Raw genomic sequence first — 10,430 nt, forward strand, 5'->3', positions numbered from 1 at the left:
ACCTAGCTTCCGCTCTGTATCATGAAACGGAACGCGCGTTCTATTGATGAACCCGACTTCTCAACTAACGGGAAACATATATCCGCCTAGGCTGCAACTGGCAGTGGATTTAATTGTTTAAATCAGAAATGTAAGAGCATCCAAACATTAATGAGCTCTTATTATTGCACAAAGCTTATACATCATTATGTGGTTGCAGCACCGGGCGAGCCAAGTCAGGGTCATCTATGCAAAGTCAGCGGCTTTATATTAGGTGAGCAGTTGCTTTATTATGCCCCCAGAAGATATATAATTCCGTTACGATGGCAATAGACTATAATAATGGATATCACCGAACGCAGAAAAAGAGGTTCGCCATAAGATAATACTAAAAAACCATTTAGAGGAATAAGAACAGATTGAGCCAGTAGAAACATGCTCGCGAATAAAACTGAGGAAATGCCTCCATTTCATTATGGGTCTATACTCTCTGTACAGTAACTTCCTCCCGTCACAGGCGTCACTTTGAACATTGTTACGGTCTTCAAAACTTGATAACTTTGTCTGCTAGTTTCTATTATAATTATTTTTAGACCTAGTAAAAGTATAATATTATGACAAAAATTGAGACAAATCCAATACTATTTTAGTAAAGCTGATTTAAATATTGATAATGATGTTGTTTGTTGTAGTAGAAATAATTTGACAGCATCCGTTCTAGATTGATAGTTTTTTGTTGGAGGTAGTAAACTAAAATGTTATTGAGAGTAATAATCATGTTTCGTTAGAGCCCAGTCATTTCAATTAGATAAAATAAATCATGTTGTACCACTTATTTCGTGAGTGCCAATGACAATAGTGTGGTTACTTAATTAGTTATGTCATATCAGAGCTGTTAAATTTGCATGGAAGAACCAATGATATCTTCAACGATGACTGAGAAAATCCAATGTTATGCATCGAAACATCACTATTACATAACTAGTCTTTTTTGCCAGCCCATCACTGCTGATTTTTAATGGACCAACAGTGATGAGGCATTACTGTCGGTTTATAAGTCGCGCGGGAATAATCAATCATCGTGATATGAACCGGCAATGATAAAGGTCATCACTGCCAGCTGATGGCTTGAGCCAGCAGTGATGCCTAGCTCCCTCATCATTACCGGCGTAAGCCACTGTCCGATAGTGATATCAGTGCATCACTGCCGGCTGATTATATGAGTCAATAGTGATATCTCAACTATATAAAAATCGTCCTCTCCTTCCCCAAGCTCGAGCACAACAGAGAGAAGCTCAGTTCTTGCTCGGTTGCGGCGATTTTTTGTCACCAAGTTCTTGATGGCTTCAAAATTTTGAGAAAAATCACTACTGCAGAACCCCCTATCACTGTCGGCTCCAAAACCCCCTTCACTGCCGGTTTGGAGCCGACAATGGGTAATGAGCAGGCTCCAATCAGGGACTATCATTGCCGGTACGGAGGATCGGTAGTGAAAGATATTTTCACTATCAGGTAGTGGTATCACTACCGACTAGAGCCTTCAGCTAGCAGTGTTTTGCCTCCCCGGCCTCCCTCCCTCTCTCTCCTCTATCTCTTCGTCTCTCTCCCTCTCAATACATGCATACAATGAGATATATATTAAATGTGAATCAATAATAAAGGCACCTTCATTAATATATAGTAATTCATGTCATACAATGAAGGTGTTGGCATCGACAAATACACATATATACAAATAGTTCTCACAGGTCACCCCTCAAAATGTCAGTCGAGTTGAGCTAGTCCAGTATCCCTTTACCTCTTTTGCGATGAGGATCGCATCTGATGTCGGCTCATCCCACCAGCCGACGATGATGTCCAGCTATCACTGCCAGTAGGTGCCTTAAGCTTATAGTATTGAGGCAGTTGGGCATCACTGCCAGCTCAAGCCATCGGCCGATAGTGATTCGCCTCATCATTGCCGATTCATAAGCCACGATGGCTAGTTCTTCCCGTGCGGCCTACGAACTGACAGTGATGGTCCGACATAAAAGCCCGGTTCTGTAGTAGTGAATCCTCATGCCCTAGGTGTTCAAAGGTATGTAATTTCATCTCTAATCCATTTCTAGTTGAATTTTATTTGCTAAATTGCTCTAGATTTTGAAATGATGGAGATGAACTTATGGCCATGATGTTTTGAGACAATGTAGATGCAATTCTACCTCATTTATGATATGGAAGCTTCAATTAGTAGCATCGTGGAAAGTGTCTTTATTATTGATTTACATTAGCTATATGTGTGAGCATATTTATTTTTGTTTTTTAATGAATTAGAAAATTTAGCCATGATATTAAGGTATATGACAAACTCCAATTATATTTTTTTTATTTGTATTAATTAGCAAGCTTCAATATAGAAACTTTAGGTATGAGCATATTTATGGTTGGTTTTTAATGAATTAGAAAAATTTGCCATGATATTTAGGTATGTAACAAGATCCAATTATATTTTTATATTTTAATTAATTAGAATGCTCCAATTTGGAAAACTTTAGATATGAGCGTATTTATTTTGATTTTAATGAATTAGAAAATTTCTTAATGATATTTTGGTATGTAGCAAGATACAATTATATTTTTTTATATTTTATTTAGTTAGCAAGCTTCAACATAGAAAACTTTATGTATGAACATATTTATGTTTCATTTTTACTTAATTAGTCCTACATAAGGGTTGAATAATAATAAAAATTTCTAGGATTGGCACAAAGAAACACTAATCGAAAGAGGACGCGAAAGCATACAAAAGACGGCTCCTCCAACTCGGACCAATTGTTGATAGGAGATGACGAGGTAATTTATTTGTTGGTGATTGCAAAATCTTCTAGATGTTATGAATTTGGATTTACAATAATGATATAATTGTAGATAGACAGAAGATGGATGTACGATGTGAGCCATGTGAGCGCATAGTACAAGTGGCATTGAGTGTTTCCTAGTAGTAGCTACGGTGCACAAGTCAAATACATAGTCTCAATACATGTGTTGTCCATACGTCGATCGTGAGAATAAGAAGTAGTTTTCTATCACCCAATAGATACATTCCCACTTGATGCTGGATCGAGCACGGTGAAGCTGAGATCGTATAGAAAGGGCAATACATTGGTAGAGAAGATGAAGACTTATGCACCGATATACCGGTCGACGAAGACACCGATATGTCACCTACTGGAGATACATTGGTCGATGATGATCTAGAGGAGATGTTGGCTGATGCTGACACCGATGATCTGGAGCATATGTTGTGCGATGGGGAGGGGAACTTCACCAATTAAAAAGAGTTTCAAAGTTCCAGCGTATGGCAGAGGACTCTAAAACACCGTTGTTCTCGAGCTACGAGAAGGAGCATTACGTTCCATGCTTTCACTGCTACAATTAAAGACAAGCAATAAGTGGTCTGATATAAGCTTCACAGAGTTGTTACTATTCTTGAAGAAATTGCTTCTAAAGGGAAATATGCTGCCAGAAAACACATATCAGGCCAAGTAGGTTGTGTGTCCATTGGGGTTGACAGTGCAGAAAATACATGCATGTCCAAATGATTGCATGTTGTATCGCGGAGAGCATGCAGACTTGGAAGCATGTCTCATCTGTGGTGTGACATGGTACAAGAGCGATGATGATGATATAGATGGTGAAGGAAAGAAGAAAATGCCTCCTGTCAAGGTGATGAGGTATTTCCGTATAGTCCCTCATTTGGAGCGTTTATTTGCGAACAAAAGGTATACCAAACTGATGCGATCGCACTGAGGAGCGCAAGGATGATGGAATGTTGAGACACCCCGCTGATTCTACGTAGTGGAGAAACATCGATAGGAAATACAAGGAGCTCTTTGCAGAAGATGTGAGGAATATAAGATTTAGGTTGAGTACAGATGGGATGAATCTATTTGGCAACATAAGCAGTAGTCATAGCACTTGGCCTGTGACCCTATGTGTCTACAACCTTCCTCCTTGGTTGTTTATGAAGCGGAAGTACATTATGATGCCGATGCTGATACTAGGGCCGAGGCAACCTGGAAACGATATCAATGTCTACCTAAAATCATTAATGGAAGATCTTATTGTACTATGGAACGATGATGTGTAGGTATAGAATGAATACAAACGAGAGAACTTTACCCTACACACAATGTTGTTCATAACAATCCAGGATTGGCCAATCTTTGACAACCTATCGGGCCAACATGTCAAAGGCTATTGTGCAAGTGTACATTGCTTAAATGAAAAAAAGGAGCTTGTGGCTAAAGAACAACCAAAAAATGGTGTACCTAGGTCATCATAAATTTCTTCGCAAGGATCACCCGAACAACAGCAACAGGAAAGCTTCTGATGGGAAAGTTGAGACTCTTGATCACCTCCTAAGCATCGCACTGGGAGACAAGTATATGAGATGGTAAAGGGACTTATGGTTATCCTTGGAAAGGGACGTGCGAGTACACCGGTTCTAAAATCTAATTTTAGAGCTCCTATGTTCAAAAAGAAATCTGTTTTTTATGACTTAGCTAATTGGCCAGATTTGGTGGTTCAACACGCAATCGATGTCATGCACATTGCGAAGAACATGTGTGATAGCTTGATTGGTACATTATTAGACATACCTGGCAAAACAAAAGGATAGACTCCAAGCACGAAAGGACCTAAAATGTTTGAAACTCAGGCATGACCTACATCCCAAAGATATGGAAGAAGACCATAAATATCTTGATCCTGCTAGCTACAGTCTAAGCAATGCGGAGAAAATTGCAATATGTGAGTGCTTACATGGAATCAAAGTTCCTTCCGGTTACTCCACCAACATAAAAAGACTAGTAAACATAAAAGATTTGAAATTAATTGGCATACAGTCTCATGTTTGTCATGTGATGATGACACAGATGATTCCAATTGCAATTAGAGGTATTCTGTCACCGAAGATCCAAAACCCAATCATAAAGTTGTGTTCATTCTTCAACGCGATATCACAGAAGGCCATCTATCTGAATAAGCTAGATAAGCTGCAGAAAAACGTGGTTGAGACTCTATCCTAGCTTGAGGCGTTGTTCCCTCCATCATTTTTTGATATCATGGTGCATCTCATTGTTGACATTGTGAAAGAGATACAGATTTTTGGCCCCGTATTTTTACATGAGATGTACCCTTTCGAGAGGTTCATGGGAGTCTTAAAGAAATATGTTTGTAACCAAAATCGCCCGGAAGGCTGCATGGCCAAGGGATGGGGAACCGAGAAGGTCATTGATTTCTATGACGACTACATGAATCTCAAATCAATTGGTGTGCATGTATCTCGCCATGAGGGGAGGCTATAGGGGAAAGGGACGATAGATGCAAACACATTCCACACTAACGACCCTGTTTCATTCACACAAGCACATTTTGTAGTTCTGCAATAATCAATTGTAGTGGTCCTTTATGTCGAAGAACACCAGAAGATGCTACGCACCAGAAACCCAGGGAAGTCCGATGTTTGGATCGTGCGAGAGCACCAAGATCATTTTGACGCTTTTTTGCATAGATAGGTGCTGGATAAGTAGATAGTGTGTGCTTAGTTGAATGTGTTGGCTCACAGACCGTCAACTACAATCCTCAAATTCCAAGGATATGACATAAATGGCTATACATTTTATACGAGAGCTTAGGATAATACGAGCGCCAACCAAAATAGCGGTGTCCGTATAGATGCCTACGACTGTAATGGAAATAGGGAGACCTACTATGGATTCATAGAGGAGATCTAGGAGCTCGACTATGGAGTGTTAATGGTTCCTCTTTTCTTATGCCAATGGGTCATATTTTAAGGACCTGGACCTGGCTAACATGGAGGAGCGCCACGTGGTTCTTCAAGGAAAAAAATAATTATTGGAGTGAAGAATGTCGTTGACTAGGAAGACTATAATCAATTCGACACGCTACCTCCTTTCGGAGAGGACATCGACCTAGGTCCCATGGAAGACATCGACGAACCTCCATATGTACGCCGTGATCATAATGAAGGGCGAATCATTAAGACAAAGTAGCTAAATTGTATTAATTACTATGTATGAATTTGTTTTAGATGCAATTATACCTCACTTAGGTTATGGAAGCTTCAATTTATAGTTATGGTGGAGGATGTCTTTATTATTGAGCATATTGATTTTTGATTTTTAATGAATTAGAAATAGCACAATCACTATTGCTATGTATTACTATTTTTTATTTTTAATGAATTAGCAATAGCACTAGCACATTCCTATTTGCATATTACACCATTTACATTAGCTATAGTTATGAGCATATTTATTTTCAATTTTTAATGATTTAAAATATTTATCGATGAAATAAGATATATAGCAAGCCCCATTATAGAAAGTTAGGTATGAACATATTTATTTTAATTTTTTGTTGAATTAGAAACTTGAACCATGAAATTTAGGTACATACAAAACTTAATTTTGGTACATAGGAAGTTCAAATTTAAATAAATATGTATTAGGATTTTAGGCAAATAGAATGTTAATAATTATAGATAGTACAAAGTTAACCGAAAACACTTGAGTAGCGCAGTGGTTTAATTGTTCGGTCTTACTTGGGGTAGGTCGTGGGTTCGAGTCTCGGTGTGAGCGCAGCTAAATCATATCTTTTGCACTCCGCATCTGCAGTGAAAGGGGTTTCACTGCCAGTGAACATATTCAACCGGTAGTGAAAGTTGTTTAACTGCTGGTGGACTTATTGGGCCGATAGTGAAATATGTTTCACTGCCGATTGTCCTATTGAGTCGGTAGTGAAGATCCCCTTTTAGTGTTGGTCATCATGTTGAGCTGGCAATGAAAGTCCTCCCCTATAAAAGTGCTTGATGCCTGCATCCTTTAACACTTACAAATTTGTTTCCCCTTCCTAGCATGTGCCCTCTGTCGAATTGCCTCCCAAAGCCGAGGAGCCCGCGCTGTAGTGCCCTGCGCTATCGTCCACCATTGTCATCTTAGAGGACCACCACTCTGACGCCGAGGAGCTTGCCGCCTCCTCCCCGATGTCGAGGAGCCCGTGCTGCTGTGCATTGTGCCCTTGTCCACCGTCGCCGTCACGGAGGACCGCCACCCTGACACCGAGGAGCCTGCCGCCTCTACCCCGACGAGCACCCCGACACTGAGGAGCCCGCGCTGTTGTGCCCTGCACCCTCGTCCACCGCCGTCATCACTATGGACCACCACCCCGACATTGAGGTAGGCCTCCCCCCTTCATCTCCTTCTCCTCTCCGATTCCTAGGGTTTAAGTGCAAGTTCGTTCTAATTCATGGCCAGCTGCTTGTGTGTTCAAGTGATAAGAACATATACTTGTGTGCTGGTCCTTTTGTGTGTTAAAATGACAAGAACAGATGCTGCTTGTGATCCTTATGTGTATTCAAATGATAAGAACATATGCTGCTTGTGGTCCTTTTGTGTGTTCAAATCATAAGAATAGATATGCTATCTTGGTCCTTTTGTGTGTTCAAATGATAAGAACAGATGCTGCCTCAGTCCTTTTTTGTGTTCAAAGGATAAGAATAGATGCTGCTTATATTCCTTTTGTGTGTTCAAATGACAAGAATTGAAACTGCCTCAATCCTTTTGTGTGTTCAAATGGTAAGAATATATGTTACCTCGGTCCTTCTGTGTGTTCAAATGATAAGAATAGATGTTGGTTGTGATCCTTTTATGTTCAAATAATAAGAACAGATGCTGCTTGTGGTCCTTTTGTGTGTTGAAATGATAAGAACAGATGTTGCCTCCATCCTTGCTGGTCTATACTTGTATACTAAGACATATTTCTTGTGTTATCTTTGCAATGGGATACCTATTATAATTTGATCCCTGGATGGTGTTCTACTGTAAGTTTAGAGATTGATTAGCATATCAGATTCAAGATAAGGAAGTTGATTCATCTTTTTTTTCTATCATTATTTGTTTGAATCCTGCTATTCAGTCTCTATTTCTGTCTCGGTAGGAAATTGCTTGTCCTTTTTGGAATCGGTGCTCTCTGATTTGGTACATCAGTGCTGTCCATGATGATATAATGTGATTTTTGAGAATTCTGTACAGGTTCTAATAACTAGATGAGAACTTAGTGAATTGTCCAGTCGTTGATGTACTCAATAGAACAATTAGAGGGCAGGACCTTGATTGTCTTGGGACCAATTGTTATTCATTTCCTGAGAGCACTTTTATACACATACTGTCCAGTTCTTGTTGTACACATGTCATAAAAAATTCTTGATTACGAATTGCTGTCATATCTTATTATTACATTATTATTTCTAACACTTGCACCTTGGCCTTATTAGGTTCACATAATAGTGGAAGAATAAGGATTTGTCCAAACTGTGGTCAATTTCCTTCATCTTTCCTATTATGTGTGCCTAATAAGACCATTTGCTATAGCCACTGAGGCTGTATTTCTTTTTTACTCATGTTATGTGTTGTATTAAAAATTGCACTGTTTTAATACTTGTTTTACATATTTTTTAGTGTTAGTGTGGTTTGTAGTATACCATTTTTTGGAGTTAATAGATTCGAAGGAGCATGTTACAAATGATACAAGTCAAAATAGGAAGCTGTTGCTGCATACAACAGTTAAGTACTCCAGGTCGAGCTAAAATTGGCTACCTTTGAAAATAAAGAGAAGAAATTTGATTTCACGTGTAAAGATGTCATAATCCTAGTTCTTGTTGTAATCATTATTTTGCTATGTAAGATGATGTGACTTGCAAGGTCAATGTGTCACTTGTCAGTACATTTGTGCATATTTGTGCCTCTCTTTCTACGTAAGATGTGACTTTTTTATTAAATGTGGTCGCAATGTACTTAATTACAATATTGTATGTATATGCATTCTATCTATCGACTCCTTCATGATTATCTCACTCTTTTGACAGTCTTTCTCTCTCCCTCGTCAGCTTTATCTCTATCTTCCTCTTTCATTAGCTCTCTATATGTAGAATACCCAATCGCTTGTTGTCATCGTATACAGAACTCGCAAGAAGAGATGACACCACAAACCACTGATCTGACTCAAGTGCCAGAAGGAGATGTAGTGTCGCCATCAAACATTGAAGAAGGTAGCCCGAGCCACTACCTCAACCTGGACCAAACAGACGCCTGTGGAGGTGATGAGGTAGTTCATAAGTAGATGAATGCATATGTTCTACATATTATCATATAGGTTTTCAATAGTTTTTTCGCTTATGCTTGATGCTTGATGCTCCAGAGAGCCACAACAATATGCAATTCCAGGAACGGCATCATGTCTGAGGTCCCTTGAAGATGCCTATGGAACAATTTGTGATCACGGAGGTTTGATCAGTAGGGAGACAACTGCACCAGGCAAAGTTCTGGGGCCATACAAGTTTGTATGTGGGATTGCTGTTAAGGATTACGTGCTCATCAGCTAGAGATTGTGGACTAGCAAAGGAGCTGATCTGCATGTGGTTCCTGATTCAATCAAGAATGAAATCTTGTGGCCTAAGATGTTAGAGAAGTTTGACTTCTCTAAAGAGACCGATATGTAAGTAGTTAAGCGTAAGACACTAATGATCATGGGCTTTTCATTTAAGAATTGGAAGGGCACACTGAACAGAACGTATGTGCACAAAGGTACAATGCCAAATTTTCACAAATGGCCATAACTAGAAGATCATTGGCAAGCCTTTGCAGAGTACAAGTTGTCAGAAGAAGCACGGAGGTTGAGTGAGGTGAACAAAGAAAACACGAAGAAGAACCTCTTACCCCACAAAGTCGGTAGTCGTGGGTACATGAGGAAAGAACGGCAGTGGCAACAACAGTTAGATGAACCACGAGAGAGAGGTGTCAACCTGAGATGGAGGGCTAGATCAAACGATCGACACGCTTCCTTGTTGGGAGGGGTACTTCTTACTCGTCTGGTGGAAGCTTATGTTTTACGACCTCTAAAGACCAATAAGTGACGCAAACTTTTGAAAGAAGCTTGTGGAAGCCCACGAGAAATGTGCAGAAGGCTCTTTCAAGCCAGACAAGGATAGCGACGAGCTCACCTTGGCACTGGGAAACAAAGAACATGGTGGCCGCACATGAGGCGTTTCGGTGATGGGTTGGGAATATGGATTCACATGCGACGTCGATAGTTACAAGAGTCGAAAGAGATCCCAAGCAGAACGAGATGCAAAACAAGAGGCACAATAAGCTAGGATGATGGAAATGCTCAAACAAGCGCTACAAAAGGAGAGAGAACATACAGAGAAAAAGATAGCAAAAGCAGTATAACAAGCCCTCATGCGTGAATGGGGCGCCAATGTGAGCGAACAAGAATGGCAGCAGCGTCTCCTAATTTTGCACGCTATAGCCCCGGTGGTCGTCGGAGTAGCTGTGCATCTATGAGAGTTTCAGGAGCTTACCCCATCACTTATCCCATGGACCTCATCA

This window comes from Phragmites australis, chromosome 3 (genome assembly GCF_958298935.1).
Source record: "Phragmites australis chromosome 3, lpPhrAust1.1, whole genome shotgun sequence".
Taxonomy (NCBI): domain Eukaryota; kingdom Viridiplantae; phylum Streptophyta; class Magnoliopsida; order Poales; family Poaceae; genus Phragmites; species Phragmites australis.